Source organism: Lycorma delicatula, chromosome 10 (assembly GCF_047948215.1).
Source record: "Lycorma delicatula isolate Av1 chromosome 10, ASM4794821v1, whole genome shotgun sequence".
Lineage (NCBI taxonomy): Eukaryota > Metazoa > Arthropoda > Insecta > Hemiptera > Fulgoridae > Lycorma > Lycorma delicatula.
This window is the reverse complement of record NC_134464.1, coordinates 106,702,040-106,724,804: the sequence shown is the minus strand read 5'-3', so window position 1 is coordinate 106,724,804 and position 22,765 is coordinate 106,702,040. Positions and strand designations below refer to the sequence as shown.

Sequence of the window (22,765 nt, the reverse complement as noted above, 5' to 3'; positions counted from 1 at the left end):
GGGGAAAGTGCAGGTTTCTTCTTTCTTCGGTCTGCGGCTGACGGCTGCTTGGCTCGTTCCTTCTTCTTCTTTCTTGAAAGGTAATAGGAATTAAGGAACTTACAATGGGGTAGTATGTCGCGGATTGGGAGCGGCGATCGCCTTGATATTTGAAGTAATAAAAAACGGAGTTCTTATATAAAAATAATAAATAAATCATCCAGGCACACTTGTGTCCGGGAAGGGGCTGGGAGGACCGCGTGGTCGCAGTCAATTGCCTGTGTTGTGTTGGCTGTGGAATCTGAAACATAGAAACAGAAACACACACAAAAAAAGAAGGTTTTATTTTGTTTTGTTTGGTAGGATAGGAAGGAAAAAGGCAATCGTTTCCCTAGGAACGGGGAACAACTTATATTAAAACAAACTATCCTGTGAGTTGGGTTGTATATAGTTAGGTGTATATTATTATTCTTTTTCTTCTTTGAGGTACCTACTGGGGTTGTATTTTTTTTTATATATTACTCTATTATATATTTTTTATAGCCTCTTCACAAGAAACAACTACAAATATCTCTCCTCTCCTGTTTTCCTAAAGACTTCTTTCTTCATTTCATACATTAACTCACCTAACTTCAACATTCTCCTTTATTCTTTCTCTCTCTATTTTTCCTATTTTTCATGTTTGACTAACGTAAAAATATTCTCTTTCTTATTCTCAGATTTATATTTGATAACAAAAAGATTTCTTTCCTGCATGAAGGTCTCCTTGCTTTTACCAGTACTTTTAATCTCTGCATTACTTAGTTCAGCCTTTTTCATTTTACAACCTAAATAACAGAATTCTCCCACTTCTAGTTTATTTTATTCCTTTAATATTTAATAGTTTCATATTCTTCTTACTGACATATTTCGTTAAGTTTAATTTAGTTCTCATTTTGAAATTAAATTTCTCTCCTTAAAATAAATGCATGGTGTCAAAATAACTACGTCATGAGCAAATCTTAATATCTTCATTGTTTTTCTCCTTAGATATATATATTTTTTATAATTTAATTATTATATGTTTTTTTTTCTTTCTACTGTAATTTAAATGGAGAAACTTCCAACTCGATTTTTAATTCTTCTTTTATACAGAACGCGGTTTAACACTGTTTTTATTTTATTTACATTAATAAATCACGAGTATTGACATCATATTAAATTGTTATAATAATTGATGTTTGATAAATAAATTTTCATTTTTTATTATTATTATTCATATGATAAGAGTATACAGAAAGCTCATTCCTTCCGATTACTCAGAACCTAATATAATAAAATATTTTTAGCAGGTTCAAGAAATTTTTGTAAAATTATTATTTGTATCTAAAAATATGTTTAAAAATACATTATAAATCGAAACTAAAATTCAGAAAACGATTTTAGTAACTTGTATGTTGTGTAATATATTTTTGCATGGATATTTTAAAAAGAATTTGAGTATACAGTCTGTTCAAAAAGTTCCAGGACTCAGGCTATAAAAACGAAACCTTAGTGCAATCTTTTGGGCGAGGTTGTAACTTGTTGAGAGAAGCTTTGTGAACAACATAATCAAAACTTATTCTTTTTGGGTTAGCGTTGCATATTTATTTTCATAAATATCTTTTTCTGCCTGTTGTCGGATTTTAAAAAATAGAACAACATGCGAACATAAAATTCTGTTTTTTGAAAAAAATGCTACAGATACGTTTGAGTTATAAAACAAGTACATAATGATAATCCTATGCCGCGTTTGAGTAATTTTCTGGTTTTCGTGATGATTGGATGTCATTAGAAGATGCTGATACAGGAGGAGGCTGGTAAATAACTGTAGCCATGAAAACGTCGATCGGGTGGGTGAATTGCTGCGAGCTGTCTGCGGAGCGTGAATTACTGCTGCTGTCTATCAAGATGTCCTGAATCGTTTATTGAATCGAACTCGTCGGGTGCGATAGCATTTTCATAAAATTAAGAATTGGTTCCTGCTTCACGACAATGCGTCATCTCACCCAGTCATCACTGTATGGCACGTTTTAGGACAAACAAGTGACAGTGCTGGTCCATATTCTTACCAGATATAGTCTCTGCAGACTATTTTCTATTTCCTAAAGTCAAGGTACCTATCTAAAGGTAGAGGAACGAATCTGTACATTTCATAGAAGAAGAAATTGTTACAGGCACCAGGCTATTTCAAAAGAAGATTTCTTTAGAGTTTTTGGTAAACTTTATATACTCCGATATCTAAATATTTTATCGCGTAGAAAGGTGAAGCTTAAATACGAATAAATTTTTCCCGTTCTTTTTGTTGGTTTTACAGCCTCAGTCCTGAAACTTTTTGTACAGACTGTGTATCCTTTTTTACTTTAATGGTTTTTCTATTATCGACTGACACTATAAAAAATATTAACTGGATGAAAAATATGGATACAATATCAAGTTCTTACAAGAATCCATAAAAAGTTACTGAAGTCAGTATTCTGTGAGTATACTGTTTTATTAACACAACAATGATTGAAACTTATTCCATTTCCGACTACACTAAACAAGATATTCACTAGATTTAAGCTTGAAAACACCCTTCAGATAAATATTTAAAAACTATTTTCGGGTTTTTTGATTTTGATTTTTTAAGAGGTACGACGGTGCACGGCGCGGCGGCTCAACTAATACACCCACTGTCACTGTTAGTGTGTGTGCGACGCGACTGGCTGCACCTGCACCGGTTAATTGGCTAAAAAATCATAAAATAAAAGTAAAAAAAAATAACAGTTAAAAAAGTAAAAAATAAAAGTAAAATAAAAGTTAAAAAAAAAAAAAAAATGAGAAACGGTATACGGTCACCTCTTAATGGTGTTTCTCGGATAACGCTAAGAGCCAAGCAAAATACATCTTTACCCGTACTAAGCACGACTTACCAGTTATAACTAACATTTTTAAGACGGAGGCCGACTGTTTTGAAACTCACATTCTTGGACCACTCAAGTTTCGGTCCTGTACTGACCAAACAATTGCTCTGAAGAAACACATTGACTTTTTATAAATTGAACAGGCTTTAATTTGTATTTATCATTATCATTTTACAAGCTTGATTTTAATGAACGCAGCGGAGTCCAATGGGCAGGCTAGATGGTCGGACGACCGAAGCAAACCCTGATCGCATATACACACACACACACACACACACACACACACACACACACACACACACACACACACACACACACACACACACACACACACACACACACACACACACACACACACACACACACACACGAGGTCTACAATTGAGAAAGTAGGGAGAAAAGTAATGAGACTTTTCATTTCAGAAAAACTTTTTATTTACAATCCAATTATACATGGACTCTTATCACTTTTGAAATAGTTCCCTTGGGAAGCCACGTAACGCTTCAAACGGTTTCCCCACTCTTCATACCAGTGTTGGAATTCAGAAACCGGAATATATGGTCGGTAACATTTTTTTTTATGTTTTCGACTGTTCCAAAATGGTGCCCTTTGAGTGTTTTTTTCGTTTTTAAATCGGGAACAGGAAAACGTTGAAGGACTCAAGTGAGGTGAATAAGGTGGTTGAAGAACTACAGGAATGTTTTTCTTTGACTTTAACTTATGTTAAAGAAATGTTTTTTCTTTAACTCATTAATTGAGAGTGCAGTGTGACAAGGTGCATGCATTGTCATGATGCAGCATCCAGTTGTCTTTGATGGCTGGTCTCAAGCGGGCAAATCTTTTCCGCAGTCTTTCAAGAATTTTTCGGTTACCATATTGATTTACAGTCTGTCTTCTAGGCAAAAACAACTTATGGACAATGCCATTACTATCGAAGAAACAAATTAGCATTGTTTTGATTTGCTCATTTTTGCTTTGTTGGGGCCTGGTGAGTTTGAAATGTGCCACTCCTTGCTCTGGCGTTTGTTTCTGGGTTGTACTCAAATATCCAAGATTTATCATCAGTAATAACATTTTTTTTTTAAATCAGGATCAATTTCAATTCGCTCTAGAAGATCGCGGCACACTTCCACCCTGTTGTTTTTCTGTTCAACAGTGAGGTTTTTTGGAACCAATTTTGCACAAACTTTTTTAAAGTCCAATTCACTTGTCAAAATTTGATGGACTGTGGTACGGTTCAAATTCAATTGTTCTTCAAAAATTCTGACAGTTAATCGCCGGTCGTACCGTATCAAGTCTCTGATTCGCCCAACATTGTCGCCACTTTTTGACGTTAACGGTCTTCCAGAGCGTGGATCGTCCGCAACTGTTCCTTGCCATCTGAAAATGCTTTAAACCACCTAAAAATTTGAGCTCGTATCGGTGCGTCATCTCCATACGTCCTTTTCAATTTTGAAAAAGTTTCAGTAGCATTCGCATCGAGTATAACACAAAACTTGATTGCACAGTTGCTCATAATTAGTATCACTCATTTTTTGTAACGCACAACAAAAACTCCTTTCACGAAAAGTTTGTTTACGTCTCACGTAGCAATAATAGACTAAAAATATTAATACCTAATAAATCAGTTGTTCATATAATCATATGCTTATTAGTTACTTTACAGTGTTGCCACTTTGGCTGCCAAAAAAAAAAAAAAAAAAAAAAAAAAATAGTCTCATTACTTTATTTACAGACCTCGTGTATATATATTTGTATGTGTTTTTAGGAGTTTTATCGGTCTTAAAAAATTTTATTTATACAGATATATGTAATAGTAATAACAATAATAAATGTACGTAACGTTTTAAACACTTTTTACTAAAAAATAATATTTATCAGTATTACACAGTTCAAGTGCAATACATTGTGTTCTGATTTTTCTTTATATTTGCTTTTTTTATTTTATTAATAATAATTTAAACGTGATAAGATATAGCAAGGCAGCCACGAAATACGTATGAATAAATGTGTTGCATATTTGCGATCCTAATGTTTGCGCGTGTGTGATAATTTTCGATATTTAATAGAACGTGTAACGGAGAAAGAGATTGTATGAATGAGAGAAAACTCATATATGTTATCAAAAATAAATTTCTTTAAGAGGGGGATATTATAAAATAATGTAAATTCATTAAATAGGTTACATAAAAACGTAGAAGGCGGAAGCGGGTATGTTAGTGGTTTGTTAATCATATCTGTATACTATATCAGTGAATTTGGGTGTGTTTATTGTAAATTTTATCTTCTGTTTGAACTGCAGTTTTTTTTTTGTATATAATATTCTTCCAATATCGGTAAGTCGAATATATTAAAATAATCGCACATACACAGACACGTACGCGCGAATACACACACACAGCGCGAGCGTACTCGTGAACTATATTTTTTCAAAAGAAATAACTAAACTTTTATCTACTTTATTCTATAAAAGTCATTGTTATCAAAAACATTTTAACCACAATTTGACAAAACAGATAAAGGCTAATACTTTATTTTCAAATCAGTTAGTTCTTAGGTGAAAGGAATTAAATTGAACTTTTTCGTCTGATGTGCAATCCTGATCAGTAACTTTTCGATGATGACTGCGGCCCATAGAATAAAATAAGTTGACTCTCCTATTTTTGTTATTTAAATGTTCAATAGTTTTTATTATGTTGGCAGAATTATTTGTAGAATGCATAAAAACTAATAAAAAATATATCACCTAATAAACTGACAAAAAGGAGATGAAATATATTTTTTGAATAAAAAATTTTAACAATTAGAATATAGATTTTTTCATACTTAATATTAAATTATTATACAATATACATTATACATTCTTACGTTACACTAAGAAAACGTTTTTGTAAATTTAGAAGATTTTTTGATGAATTTTCTAGAAAATTGGTAGAAAAATCCCAGCGTAAGAAGTAAAGTTAAAAATTATTTTAACTTTATTATTATTAGAATGTAAGGTATATGTATAAAAGTAAAAATAGCATAATAATACTCCCATATTGCAGAGTGTCTTAGCTCACGGTTGATATTCGTTTCTCTGAATTATTTTCATATTTTTATCAAGACCTAGATTTCCCTCCTTTTATGTTTTCTTGTGAATGAGTTTTTTCATGCCGCAGCATTTATTTGTAGATTTGCTACAAAATTTAAAAAAAAAAAAAATGACAACACAGTTGTAAGACCTTCCTGTCACGCGGTTTTTTTTTAATGCATGGCTTATACACACAACTTAATTAAAAAAATTTATCGTTTTATTTAAATGTAATATTTTTTATTTATTTAATTCACATGATTTTAATTAAAGCGCGCGGCGCATACCGTATTTCATTTGCGCGGGTGTGGCGGTACTAGCGGCCACTTTAAATATTGTTTTGCAATTTAAATATTATTCGTTTATTTAATTCTACCGATTACCTGTAACGTTACAATATAGCAGACGACTATAACCCATCCAAGTACTAACCGCGCCCGACGTTGCATAACTTTGGTGATCAGAGGAGAACCGGTGTGTTCAACGCGATATGGCCGTTGTGGTGCGAGTGGTAGCGTCTCATTCTTTCATCCGGAGGTCCCGGGTTCGAATCCCGGCCAGGCATGGCATTTTCACACAAGCTACAAATCATTCATCTCATCCTCTAAAGCAATACCTAACGTTGGTTCCGGAGGTTAAAAAAAAAGAAAAAAAGACAACTACAACGGTGTACGTCAGTACTACACTAGCGCTCTTTGTGGTGATTGGGGTTACTAATGACGCAGTATACCCACTTAGCCTCTAGTTTATTTAGAGAATTTTTTGCGGTGCATAATTAAGAAAAAAAAAATTATTATTATTTTTTAATTGTTAACAGATATATAAGAAAAATAAGACCTTAATTAGGCGAAATCTCGAGATACTGAGAGTGACTTTGCTCTACATCCTCACCCTCTTGATCTTTTAAGTTGAAAATTTAACGGCATCAACGCTCCAAATATAGAAGTAATCTGACCAAATTTTGTCAAAATCGATCGAGTAGTTCTGGAAATATAAGGTGACTTAGAGGGCGATATCGAATACACACGTACATACTACGTACATGCGGAAAATTTCCATCTAGTTTTTGGGTTTTTTGGGTTCTTTAGGTGTCAAAACGTAAAGATCCGGTGAAAACCGCATACTCCCAAATTAGACCGATTACAATTTTTTCCCTTCTAAAGCTTTTCTTTTTTTTTTCCTGTTTAACCTCCGGTAACTACCGTTTTAGATAATTCTTCAGAGGATGAATGAGGATGATATGTATGAGTGTAAATGAAGTGTAGTCTTGTACATTCTCAGTTCGACCATTCCTGAGATGTGTGGTTAAGATTTTAAGATACAAGAATGGGTGATAGTCACTTGGTGTAAGGTTCAGATTGTAAGGGGAATAAAATTATTGAACTATTCTTAGTCGAAGGCCATGAGAAACTTATGTTGTAGCAGCAAGGTGAAGATAATTTACTCTAATATAAGCAGTTAATACAGATTTGAATATTATATAGTGGATACCAGTGTTCATTGGTGGTTCTTTCTTTCTTTTTCCTGTTTAGCCTTTGGTACCTACCGTTTAGATGTGTGGTTAATTGAAACCCAACCACCAAAGAACACCGGTATCCACGATCTAGTATTCAAATCCATGTAAAAATATCTGGCTTTACTAGGATTTGAACGCTGTAACTCTCGACTTCCAAATCAGCTGATTTGGGAAGACGCGTTAACCACTAGACCAACCCGGTGGGTTTCCCTTCTAAAGCTGTAGCTTAGCTACAGCACTACTTAGTAGGGAAATTAAAAGATATGTAAAAAGTTAAAAATAATACTTTTACATTTCTTACGTAAATTATTATTTGAATTCTGGATCAATTTAATGGTTAGTAATTATTTACTTTTTGTTTGAAACCAAATTCAAAAAGAAAATATTATAAGAATAATTGGAAAACTATTGTTGTTTACTTTTAACAAGTTTTATTTTAATTAGATTTTATTTTAAAATTTGTTTTATGATAAACTGATTTCTAAATGAGCTAATCTAAATAAAACAATTAATTACGTTTGAGTAGTGTATATTTTGCAAATAAATTCAACTTATGAAAAAAGATAACGTAACGTTAATTAAACCACATTTACTAACATTAAATAGTACTTTGAATGTTAAAAAAAAGAGTTATACTCAAAACGTCAAAGATAACAATTAAGAATACGATGTTAAAATTTATAACGTGTAAACAGACATCACCAGATTTATAAGTTGAACCTGGCACCTTCCAGATCTAAAGTATAAAAACTTGTCACATATATTTTGTCCTGCTAGAAGTGTTTACCTTCGTTTGGATTTAAACCAGGGTTAGGCAGAAATAAATAATTATCATAACACCGGAGGAATTATTTTAGAAAAAATAACTTGTTATTTTTGCCTAAATAAATGTTGCCTTTGTCAAGAAATATAATATTTATCTTGAAAAACGTGTTTTTACAAAAATTACTTTGCTTTATCTATGATTCAATTTTATGAAGTCTGTAGAAACACATAAATTAAATCCAACAAAGAATAATTTTATCAAACATGGCCCGTTGGTACGATCATACATACTATTAATTTATAAACACTACTTACCAAAAACTTTTTGGTTGTTGGTAATCCGTTGTTGGTATTTGGTATCCGAAGTACTTTCGGATACCAAATACATCTCAGGAACTCAAAAACTTTTATATTATTTTTAAAATACAAAAGTAAAACTCATTAATCGTATGTAATTCGTTATGTAAAATGTAAAAATGTACAACAGTGGTCATCATGTTTTAAAAAAATATTATGTTGACTTAGCTTCCAGTCACAATAAAAGTTTCTAACATTTAATAAAAAAACTAAACATTGATGATTGTAGGAAACAAAGCAAAATACAATAATGCATTATGAATCCTTTCATCCTTCGAACCGAAAAATGGCCACATATAATGCTTTAATATTTACAACCTTAAAATATTTAAAATATGATGATATAAAATTAAAAACCGAAATAAATAATATTAAGAACATCGCAGTAACTAACCTGTATAATAAAAGTTTAATAGACAAATTACATAATAGAATAAAATACAAAATTTTCATAAAAGATAACACAGAATCAACTAATAATAATAAAGATAATAGTTATGATAAACTCGAATATAATATAAATTATAAAAAAATTAACAGAATATTTAAATTATTTGGTTTAAAAACTGCATATATATATATATATATATATATATATAACGTACAAGAAAATAATAAAACATAAATAATACAAATTAATTTAGATGGACAAGGCATAACCCACGGGGTTGGTCTAGTGATGAACGCATCTTCGCAAATCAGCTGATTTGGAAGTCGAGAGTTCCAGCGTTCAAGTCCTAGTAAAGGCATTTACTTTTATACGGATTTGAATACTAGATCATGGATATCGGTGTTCTTTGGTGGTTGGATTTCAGTTAACCATACATATCAGGAATGTTCAACCTGAGACTGTACAAGACTACACTTCACTTACACTCATATATATCATTCTCATTCAACCTTTGAAGCAATACCTGACGGTAATTCCAGGAGGTTAAACAGGAAAAAGGAGGAAGAGGAGATGGACAAGGCGTATATAGTTAAAATGCGTGAGTTGTGAATTAAAATACATTGGTAAGACCAATCCATCTTTTTCAGTTAAAATACGAGAACATATCAATGGTATAAAAAATTGTCAAATAGAAAGGTCTAATTTTGCTAAACACATTATCAATAATAACCATAATTATAATTCGGAAAATTTTATTGAAATTCTTGATTTTTCAAATAATATGCGAGGTACTAATAACTTAAAAAATAATAAACACGAGTATATCTTAATAATAATAAATTAATGAATGAACAAACAAGATTTGACAGTGATATACAGGGTTATCATAAAAGAATGGTGCGGTTTTGAACATGGTTTAAATTAAAACAGAATTACTTACAGTTTATGTTTTTTATTTCTCAAATTTGTCGTCTCAAACATTTTTTTACATAATTAATAAATTTCAATATCTGCGCCCTTAGTCGCTCGACTAATGTCCAAACGATACTCAACTTCTCTCCAAACATTAGTTAACATTTCTTCGTTAATGGTTGTCATTTTTCATTAATCCTATTTTTAAGCGGTTTAGGTCGCGAATTTTTTGTGTATAAACAACGCTTTTGATGTACCCCCACAAGAAAAAATCGCAAGGTGTCAGGTCTGGACTCCTTGGAGGCTAAAGTACGGGTCCTTGCCGGCCTATCCATCGATCTCCAAATTTTTCGTTTAAAGCGTCCGTGACCGACGCATTGAAGTGCGGGGGAGCACCATCTTGTCGGAAATGAAGTCGATGAATGTTTTCGAGTTCATCCGGCTGAGGAAACCAATAATCGGTTAACATGTCAAGATACACAACTCCATTAATTGTTTTTTCAGCAAAGAAGAAAGACCCTATTACAGGATTTTTCATCACACCACACCAAACATTAACTTTAGTCGAATCGCGTTGTTTCTCAATAATTGCGTGTGGGTTTTCAGAGCCCCATATGCGTGAATTGTGTCTGTTAACACATCCATTCACATGGAATGTAGCTTCGTTTGTAAAAATTATATCATCTAAAAATGATTCGTTTTCACTTATTCTGTCCAACATTTCAACAGCGAAGTTGTAACGTTTTACACCATCATCGGGTTTCAATTCGTGCAGTATCTGGATTTTATAAGCGTGTAATTTCAGTTTTTTATGTAAAACTTTGTGAACTGTTGATTTTGGAATACCTAATTCGACGCTTCGACGGGGGATGGACTTCCCAGGACTTCTAATTGCCGATTGTCTAATTAGTTCAACCGTTTAGTCTGGTACACTTGATCGGTCTGCCGGTTGATTTCTGTTACTTAACCGATCCAGTTTCTTCGAATTGTTTGAACCAACATGTTATGTTATTTTTGTGTGGTGGATCTCTTCCGAATTCACGTCAAAACACACGTTGAACTAAAATTACGGATTTTAATTCAGCCATCAATAAAACACACTTTGCTTTGTCTTTATCCGAGTAACATCCGAGTTAACATAGTAACTCGCTAAACTCACCGCAACAACAATACAAGAACTGACGTTGTGGTTACAACTGCTGATAAACAAACTTTTGGGTTGTAGGCTTTCAGGGATACCAATATAACATCTAGAAATTTCCCTACAATCTTCCTATGAATTACTGAAACCGCACCATTCATTTGTGATAAACCTGGATTATATAGGAAAGTTCTGAACTAAAACAATAGAGTGGGTTGACCATGCCGTTTGTTTTCAATTTTACCATAACTTGGAAACGTTTATTATGACTGGACGCAAGGTCGACATAATTTTTTTTTTAAAACATAATGACCACTGTTGTACATTTTTACATTTTATATAACGAATTACATACGATTAAGTTTTACTTTTGTTATTTTAAAAATAATATAAAAATGTTTGAGATCCTGAAGATGGATTTGGTATCCAAAAGTACTTGTACTCATATAAAAAAGTTGTTGATAAGGGGTTTTTATAAATTATTATTATTCCAACAACGAAATCTGAAAATAGTGCTCTTATCCCTCATAGAGTACAACATAAGAACACTCATACAGCATCGGAATCTATGCATAGTTTTAGATTCTCTAATATCATTACATTGTGTATTATGAACGATGATTGTGTGAGATGAGAGATATATTAAAGTGTTTAAGCTGGTACATAATGTATAAAAAATTTCTTTAGTGAATAAAACAATGTATACTACACATTATTTCACAAAAGAAAAGGCATATCGATGTCTTTTTATACACTATCTATTCCAATATTTTTTAAACTATGACAAATGTAATGTATCACACTTGAAATACCAATCAGATTTGATTTCTCTGAGAGTAATGATGTTCACTATACAATCAATCCCTATGGTGAATTGAATGATAGTCTCACTATTGGAGTGAATATCAACAGTATATCGAAGGGTTTGACATGCTGATATGAAATTGTATATTTGACTCTGTGAAGAAACCAACAGAAAATTACTGGACTTGTCAGTTTCCCTTAGAATTAGCGATGTTTGGATGGGTTAGCGTGGTAATCTTTGTGTGATTGTAGTAACAGCTAATCGTAGTAGTTCAGTTATGTCTAAAGTTATCGTCTTGGCACTGCGCGATTTTAAAAAATGTGTTAAAAATAAATTTTATGATACATATTTCAGTTCTTGCAGTGATCATTTGCGCACGCATTACTCGTTCCGCATTTATTAATTACTGACAATTCACTTTTCTTTTTACTAGTAGTTAAAAACAAATGAAAATAAATTTATATATAAACAGAGTGATTCAAAATTTGTGTTTAATTTTAATAGACGTTATTTACATCAATTTTGTCAGAATTAAATTCTGTATGAAGTTAATTTGAAATTTTTATTCGTTTATCGGTAAGTTAATAAATTTATTTTATTCCATACTTACAAAAGTGTATTTTCCGATAAATTGTTTTCGTGTTTTATCCCCTTTTTCTTAAAATTTAAGTGAAATCGAGTTCTGGAACAATTTTTAGTCAATTTTTTAGACCAAAAAACTACAAACAAGCACCAAATTTATTCCTCAATTTATACCCCAAGAATTGTAGTACGGTTTAATTTCACAGAGGAAGCAGAAAACAGGGTTAAATGTTTCGTGAGCTGAAACTCACTAACGAACGGTTTTTGACCTGTATTTTTATGAAATATTTTTCTTATTTTTAGAAAGAAAGAATATAGAATTATCTACCAAGAGATTGCCGTACAATTTGGAATCACTTGTAAATACTGTGAATGTATGTATGTATGTATATATATATATTAATAAATAATAATTATCCGGAAAATGTCATAATAAAATATTTAAAAATACGAGGGATAACTCTAAAGTAAAGACCGCTGAGAGATTTCTCTCCTTAAGGTTGGCGAACTTGTCCCATTCACGGCCACAAGTATATATGTATAATGTACACGCTGCACTGTTCTCTGTAAGTTGTCGCGTTGTAGTGTCTTTGATTAAGTGTAAGTTATTACATTATAAAATGAATAGAAAAATCTATATTGCCTCTGACTGTGAAATACGTGGATCATACGTTTTTTAAATCATCAGAATATTAAGCCGGCTGAAATTCATAGGCAGTTGGTTGCTCTGAAGGTAATAATAAATGAATGAAAGAAACGTCGGAAAATGATGTGAAAGGTTTAGAAATAACGGAATTAATTTGCATGATGAAGAACATTCGGAGAGGCCCTCGATAATCACCGAGGATTTGTTGAAACGCGTCGATGATGAAATCAGAAAAGATCGTCGCTCAACGATTTCCAACCTGGCCCTTCTTTTTCCAGATGTTTTAAGAGCTATTATCGGTTACATTGTTCATGACTATTTAGTCTTCATAAAGGTATGTGCACGTCGGGTGCCGCATGTCTTAACGGAACGTTACAAAAAAATCAGAACGGGATCTGCTATGGAATTTTTGATGCGCTACATAGATAAAAGCGATGAGTTTCTTAATTCAGTTATTACCGGCGATGAAACATCGATTTCGTATTACACGCCAGAGAGAAAACGGCAATCAACTGAATGGCGTCATCCTCAATCACCAACCAAATCAACAAAGGTCAAGCACTTCCTTTTTGGACGCATACTGATGGCTGCAGTCTTTTAGAATCGGTTTGGCACGCTGCTGTTTGATTTTATGCCATGTGGAACGAATATAAATGCAGAAATCTACTGTGAAACTCTACGTAAGTTACGGCGCGCCATTTAAAACGATGACCTGGGCGGCTGACCGACGGCGTCGTCTTGCTACACGATAATGTACGTCCAAATGTTGCTGGTCCGACATGTGATTTACTGAGAATATTTGGATGGGAAATTTACGATCACCCACCATATAGTCTGGACTTATCTCCTTCTGATTACCATTTGTTTAGAAAATTGAACGAATTTTTGAATGGTAAGCAATTCGCGGGTGACTATGAACTTAAAAATACTGTAAATCAGTGGATAAATGGACCAACAGCAGAAGAATACGACGAGGGTATATTTAAGCTGGTGTATCGCTACGATAAATGTCTTAATTCATGTGGCGATTATATAGGGAAGTAGTATAACGTATGTAGTTTAAAATAAATAAAAAAATATTTATAAAGTTTTCAGAATAAATTTTGTTTTACAATAAAGGTATTTATTTTAGAGATAACCTCTCGTACAATTCATAAACACTATAATAATATATCAGCCAACCATCCAAATAAAAATAATAAGAGTGAGAATTATGTTGTATTACCAAATATCGCAAATCTGTCAGAAAAGATTAAAAGATTGCTACAAAAGGATTTTTCAGAATAGTCCATAAAAATTACAACAATCTGAATAGTATGTTTTCTAAATTAAAATCGCCGATAGAAAATATCTATAAGCCAACGTAGTATATAGCATTCCGTGTAAAGATTGTAACGCTTGTACATCGGACAAACATCTCAATACCTTAAAAAAAAATAGAAGCTCATAAATATAGAAATAAGGGAGTGACAGCGCTCACAAAACATGAACACTTGTTCGATTTCAACAGCACCAAAGTATTAAACAAAGAACAAAATACTCGCACATATAAAAGGACCACTCTAGAAATGATATACATCAAGAAAAATAACATATGCGGTCAACAATAGAACGGACATAGTCGGATTAAGTAACATATACGTTAATTTAATTTAAAAAATCATATTCATATTGTAAATTTAGTTTTAAGGAAAATAATGTTTAATATTTGTAATTTTTGAGAAAGAAATATGCTCTTGTAAAGGTTTCAATACACTGGAAATAGCAATCAGGTTATATAAAGAGATATCTAAAAATAAGAAGATTTAGGTACGAGTAGGGGGATCTATTACAACAAGGTGGAGTTAAAAAAAAATTATTATGTAGGATAGGTAGAGCAGTTAATTTCTTAGTACGTAAGAGAATTTTGTATGTTGTTTGTATGGATGAGTATTGCATCCGAGGAAGCTTAGAGAATTCTAAGTGAAACGTAGTGAATTTAATTTATAAGTTTGTATAGTTGATTGGTTAACCCAAGAAATTAATAAAAGTAATATTTTAAAGTAAAATATCTCTTTTTATTATATTTAATTCTATCCAATCAAGAGGAAAATAAACTTAAATAAATTACATTTAGGTTAATATTCTTATATATATATATATATATATATATATATATATATGTTCGTATATATATCAAAACGTAAGAACAAAATATGAAATATATAACAAGCTATTCTGTACACCTTCACGTATAAGATTTGTATCGATTCTTGGTCTCTGAAATTTTTTACAGAAATTTATCCATAGTATTTAAATTTCAGCAGTTGTCACTGCAAGATGGGGAAAGGGAACCCTCGTTTGAAGTTTAAAAAAGTTTCTTCAAAGTTTTATTTAATTTTTCTGATTGGTTTAAATGTTTTATGAATTATGAACGAGTACATTAAATATTACTTTATTATAAAAGGATACGAGTTTTTTTTTTGTAAAATAATTCTGATATTTTGTCATTGTAGAGTGGTTACTGATAAATGTTTAAAGTTAAGAAATTTAAGACAATGATAAAACTATACTCGTATAAATTACTCTGCCAGATTAATTAAAGTAACTTTTAAAATTATGTCTTTTTTACATAATCCCATACTGATAGTGAAACAGACAAAAAAAACGACGAGATAATGGGAAGTAATTGAAATAAATAGATATCTCTGTTAATTTAATTTTATATGAAACGCAAGGATAAATGAAAATAATTTTATCTTTACGTTTAAGATCGTAAAATTAGTTATATAAACGGTCTCTAGATAGCGCTTGCTGCAAAAAATTATGATATTCACTTACCTACGAAAACGTGGTAAAATTATATAAAAAGTTTTATTAAAACATTTTACCTATTCTTATAAATAAAATACCAAAGTTAAATTTAATCTTTCTCTTAATTTCACTTTTGAGACCCGTTCAGCTATCTCATACACAAAATTATACTAGACGAAAAATGACGATGTAAATTAAATACCCGTTCTGTATAACTTTTACAGCTTATCCAATAGTGAAGTTATGTGGAGCATTTATCCGTACAATCGTTCCAAAAATCTAATAAAGAAAAAAAATCAGATTGGTCCAGGAGTTCTTGAACTATTGAACATCGAAGCAAATACATCGTTACAAAGAGATACAGGGACATTATGACTCATATTTAAATGAAAGACGGGCTGCAAAACGCAGTAAAAATGTTTAAAAAGAATTATGTAAATGTATTAAAGAAAATAAATAAAAAAATAATGTTTTATAATATAAAAAAATAGAATTAGAAAAAATAAAAGCTAAAAAAAAAAAATATAAGTATATAAGTATCTTATATACTTATATATATATCTTATATACTTATATATCTATATATATATATATATATATATATATATATATATATATATATATATATAAGTATGGAGTCGCCCCACCATCCTGGAAAATCAACTACTTTCTCATCAGAGGAGCATCTTCTAATAGATCTGGAAATTTATTCTGCAAAAACATTTAAGTATGAAGCACACTAAATATTCGACTAATATAATTAATTTGTATTTGTTATTTGTTGTTTAATTCTTTTGTTTTGTAATACCAAATTTTTTTTAGTTAATACCTAGTTAAAATCTGCCAAATCTTAATATGTTTTGTTTAAAAATCTTCAAATTGTATTTCGTTTCTGTGGACTTCATTCATATCCTTTTACTCAGAATCAAATTCTCTCCAATTTTGGTTTAAAAAATGTACACTTTTATTATCAATTAAACAACCTTATTTTACGCTAACATAAAATAATGTTTTTCAATCTCAATTTTTTATCTTTTACTCCAGATTTCACGAACACTACTAAAATTACAGTTCTGGGGCTATTTTTTTATTTTTCAGTTTTTCAAATCATATTTCATATAGAACTACTAAATTTACCTTTAAATTGTAATTCAAGAATTACAGCCTGGCCTAATTTTACCGAATGCGCAGAAATCAAGAGCGAATTTCTTCGCCAGCAGACACTCGCTAAAAAAGCATTTCCAAACTTATGTTTGGAAACGCTTTTTCAAAAATTACTATTCGTTACATTTAACAATAATTGCGGAATAAAAATTATTAAAACACTTTCTGTGATAACTCTTTTATATATGTCTGTGTTTCCATATTTTAATTAATGAAATAAATATAAATGAACAAATTTAATATCAATAGTTAATTAAAAAAATTATAAAATAAAAAAAATCGTCTCTGTTTTAACAAGAAATTATGTAATCATACTTTAAGAAATATTTTCTTTTATTATACGAAACAACAGATTTTTTTGCGTATAAACACACACACACACACACACACACACACACACACATCTTTAGATATATTACATATCACGTAACTGTAAATTCTCACACATCATTCCATTTACTGTCTAAAACTTGTACCACTACAATTTTGTACTGGTGTGTATAAATTGTTATGCAATATGTTAAAAAAAAGTACGTATTACCAGTTTATTAGATTACGTAAAATGCAACTAAAATAAAATTAGGTTAAGGTTTATAAAGATCATATTTTGTTTATTTAACTGAAAAAAACTACAATTGTTCCCTGTAAAAAAAAATTCTAATAATAACTGTAATGATAATGATGTAATAATTATCACTGATAAACATAATTTTTGTTTCCTAACATGTGATACATGATTTTAATCTGTTTTTTGATGCTGAAAACGATTATGAAGTCATAATTCTTCTATCATTCACCATTGTTGGAATATCTTTAAATTTTAATTAAAGGGTTTTTTCATTTTTCAACGTATAGTTAGCATTTTAAGCTGCTATACCGTATTTTGTTAGCTCATATTTTATTAACATTGTTAACATAATTCGTAAGCGGTAAATAAAAAATAATAGATAAAGAATTAAATCATATCATAGTCACATATTATGACATCATATCTACTAATACTGAAGACTGAGCCTTAATGGACAAGATTAATCATATTTGTGCAGGTCAAAAAAATGTAGCTGAAAACATAGCTGTGTTGTTTGTATTAAGTACTGGATTTAGGAATGAATTAACTTTGTTCAGTCTTATTGCTGTTGTAAGTTTGTTAATAGTGCAGTGTCATAATGCATCGAAATTGTGTAAATAATGTGAATGCCCTTTGTTATGTATGTGGTGAGTTTACCGTAAAATCAAATAGAAACAATATTATTATATCTTCAATTAAAAAAAGCATATCATTTGTACTTTCAGTGTAAAATTGATGATTAGGATAAGACGTGGGCTCCTCATATAGTATGCGCTAATTGTTCTGTATATTAAAGGTAATGGCTGAAAGATACACGGAAGGCTTTGTCATTTGGTGTACCTATGGTTTGGCGTGAATCAAAGGATCATGTAACCGTTTGTTACTTTTGTTTACAAGTGTGTCTGGAATTTCTAAAAAATCTAAACATACTGTAAAATATCCTTCATTGCAATCTACAATCAGGCCTGTACCTCACAATGAAATTATTCCAGTTCCTGAGCCACATATGAATGTATATTTCGAAAGCACCGATGAAGAATCAGGTGGTACTGAAGAAGACAACAATCATTTTGATTTTGAATTATTTTCCAATAAGCCACATCTTAATCACAAGGTGAATTAAATGACTTGGTTAGGGATTCAAATTTATCAAAAAAATCAAGCTGAACTGTTAGGATCAAGACTGCAAGGTTGTGATTTACTTTAAAAAAATACAAAAATTTCGGGCCTTCGATACCGACAAAAAGAACTTTCATACTACTTTAGTGATAAAAATAATTTGGTTTTTTGCACAAATATTGATGAGCTTATGTTGCACTTAGGACAAATTCATAAGCCTGAGGACTAGCGCCTTTTCATAGATTCGTCCAAGTACAGTTTAAAAGTGGTTCTACTACACAACGGTAACTGTGTTAAGCGATATCAATCGTTTATGGTATTAATTTGAAAGAGACATACGATGTGATGAAAGACGTTCTTGAAAAAATAAATTATAAAAAACAGAGTTGGAACATATGTGAGTGATTTGAAAGTTATAGCTATTTTGTTAGGGATGAAGTTAGGCTGTACTAAGTAAGTATTTTTTATTTGCGATTGGGACAACCGAGCTAGGGATAAACATTGTTACCAAAGAGTGGAAGAAACGAGACAACTTACCTCCAAATGGAAAAAAAAAAAAAATTAATCATGAGCCCTTAGTTGAACCCCAAAAAATATTTTTACCCCCTATCCGAATCAAACTAAAAATAATGAAAATTTTTTAAAAGTAATGAAGAACTACAGTTCCGGATTTTTGTACATCAGACAGAAATTTCCGAATGTAAATGAAGGAAAAATTAAAAAGGAATATTTGTTGGTCCTCAAATAAGAGTTTGTCAAAGATGAAGCATTTAACTCAATGTAAAATAATGTAGAAAGTGCAGCTAGGGCTTCATTTAAAGATGTTTGCAAACATTTTCTAGGGAAACAAAAATCCGATAATTACCACGATATTGTTAATCAACTTCTTACTTCATACAGAGCTACGGGATGCAATATGTCTTTGAAAATACATTTCCTTCACTTATATCTGGATTTTTTCCCAGACAACTTCGGAGACATAAGTGACGAACACGGTGAACGTTTCCACCAAGACATTTCGGTGATGGAAAGCCGCTATAAAGGGAAATGCAATACTAAAATGCTAGCCGATTACTGTTGGAGATTAATTCGGGATGTGTCTGAGGCTATTTATAAAAGAAAAGCATCAGCGAAATCATTCTAACACATGTATGGGCATGCAAAATTATAAATTTTAACTATATTTTACCTTAATCGTTTTTGAGTCGTAATTTATTTAAAACTAAGGGTGATAGAAAAATTGTATTGAGAGATCTGTAATGTACGCAAAAAAGCAATTCAAGAAATGGTATCACACTTAGAGAAACATTAAAATCTGTTTTTGTCTATCAGTGTAATTCAAAGCTTTTTTTAACTTGAAGATTCAAGTCTGTGAATCTTATTTTAATAAATATTTCATAAAAAGTGTAAAATTTCAATAAATTCAAAATTCATTTTTCTCCCGCAAAGCTGAATATAACGAATGATGTTATGAAAAATTAAAAAAAAAAAAAAAATACTTTACTAAAATTAAGAAAACATTTAGTCATGTCTGTGCTAAAAATTATATGTGGTAATATATTTTTAATATAGCGGAAAAATTTGCCAAAAGTCAATAATCCATACCATATTATTTTTATTCAACAAAAGTAATTGTAGAGTGGATAAGAAATGTATATATATATTTTTTTTAATTTTTAATTTTGTTAGGCCGAGAGTTCACTCACCGTATAACAAATAAGAAACTGATAACGAGTGGCATTTTAAATAATTCATCCAATAAATGCAAAGGTAAAGGATATTCATAAGGTTAAATATAAAAAAAAAAAACAATATATATATATATATATATATATATATATATGTTTGTTTTATATATACATATATATATATACTAGATCTACCCGCCACGCTTCGCTGTGGCACATTGTGGTTGCATGAATGATAAATGAGAAACAAAACAAAGCATGCGTTTCATAGAAGTTTAATTTTGCAATACTTGTGGATATACAATATTTTTTGTTTTTCCACTGTCTGCGTAGATATAAAGGCTATCTGGTTCGCCGACTCGGGAACACGCAACATACAGTTGCTCATGTGAGAAGCAATCCGCATCTAAATCTAAACCACACAATTCTAAAGATTGACCTTAAGCTTTATTGATTGTGACTGCAAATGCCAATCGAATTGGGAATTGCAATCTTTTAAATTGAAATGGTGTATCGGTCGGGATCATGGGTATTCGAGGAATGAGGATATCTTCACCTTTGAAAGGCCCCTTTAAAATCGTTGCTTCCACTACGTTATTCAAAAATTTCTTAACTGCAAGTCGCGTGCCGTTGCAGAGTTTTGGCTGATTAATATTCCGCAACAGCATAATTGTCATTTTTTGATCGAACCGTTGCTAGAATCAATCTAATGAGGAATATTTTCCCAGCTCCTCCTGGCGCATCCAAGAAGAAGGTCCCCCCAACTCCGTCATTTATCATTTGCATTATGCGATCATAAATGCCTTTCTGTTAACGCGTTAATTTGGGAATGTTTGATTGGACATATGACTGAAGATCACCAATGTTGTAACTCTGTTCACGGCGTAAATCCACATCAAATGAAGCAATCGCAGCTCGGGTGGGTGCTGGCATTCCCAATTGACTAAGAACTTTATTTGCAATAGCTAAGCACTTGTCTTCACTATTTATCAATGCTTCGTTGTAAATGCCTTCTGTAAATTCCATGGTCATATTGGTATTTTCTAGGCGTACTCTAAGCAAAATATCCTCAGCCATATGCGATCGATATCTTTCCCATAACTCTGTGGGAGATGAAGGGAAACAAGCGGTCAATATAATTGCGAATAATGCGCGAATTTGGTTTGGATGTGCAGTGTTGCACGCATCATTAATACATATATCCCACTGTTGGTCGTTTTCTAATAAATTCAGAGCTTGGGGAAAGGCGCAGCTCAATCACGACACAAAAGTACCTCGATTAAAGTGAATATTTAATTCAGATTGTACAATAATCTGAATCAGATGCAAGTGGATACGTTTTATTTTTTTTTGTTAATAAATAATGTAATTGGGAACAGATACTGTTTCACATGTGACTGCGTTGCCGTTAGCTAGTATGGCGAGTGTTCCCCTCGCTTTCGGCAGATGGCGCAGTCACGGTACCCAACTGACCGTTAAAAAAACTGTTTTCTCGCGGTCGCGGGTATGTGACTGATGCGAAAAATAGATAAAAACAGTCTTTGATGCGGGTTATATATCGTGCTAAAATTTGAGCTCAATCGGTGCAGAACATTTTGAGTTTTTGAAGCGTACACAAACGAACTTAACATTTTTATATATAAAGATTTGTGGGCTGCGAAAAAAAGCCCTTAAGTCGTGCGGAAAAACACATCATTTTAAATGCTTACAAAAGCAGAGTAATGCTTACAAATTACAGAATAATCAAACGGCGTTGAGTTTAGATGTTAATAAACTGCTAACGTAAGAAGAAGTTGTGCTGCTTCAGTGTCCAACGTGATTCTCGAGTATGAATCTACTAATGAATTACGGTCTCCAAAGAAAACAAAAAGCCGCAAGTCAATTGAGAAAAAGGTGAGATTTTGATAAAACGTGGTTCGTAAAAAAATTACACGAATTTGAATTATTTAGAAATAGTTTAGCGGTGTATTATGTCCTTTGGAAGAGAATTCGGTGATTGTCTTCGACAACGCTTCTTATCATTAAACGAAAATTCTTTTCGTTTAATGAAAGTCGTGTTATAGAAAAACAATGATATAAAAATGCGGCTTAGTTAAAAAGGAACAATTTTTGAAGAGGTTTAAGTTAATGTTCAATCATTGCATAGGGTTTCGCGTATTAAAAGTAATTATAGTCCGTATAAAATTGGTTTGCCGGCCTCCGTGGCACGAGTGGTAACATCTCGGACTTTAATCCGGTGGTTCCGAGTTGGAATCCCGGTCAGGCATGGCATTTTCATACGCTATAAATCATTCATATCATCAGCAACTGCGGTTGTCCTTCTTGGTGGCTTTTCTTTTTG

General features: G+C 31.5%; 1 protein-coding gene across 4 annotated transcripts in view; it reads left to right on the top strand.

Moving 5' to 3' along the window:
• LOC142330985 (arylalkylamine N-acetyltransferase 1-like) overlaps nt 1-22,765 on the top strand; it is a 535,412-nt gene that overhangs the window by 28,655 nt on the left and 483,992 nt on the right. Inside the window, exon 1 of one of the 4 annotated variants that reach the window (XM_075376487.1) lies at nt 5,091-5,240. The exons of the other annotated variants lie outside the window; for them this stretch is intronic. The gene's annotated coding sequence lies outside the window, so the exon portion shown is untranslated. Of the gene's footprint in view, nt 1-5,090; nt 5,241-22,765 lie in introns of those variants that run through there. 4 annotated transcript variants of the gene reach the window in all.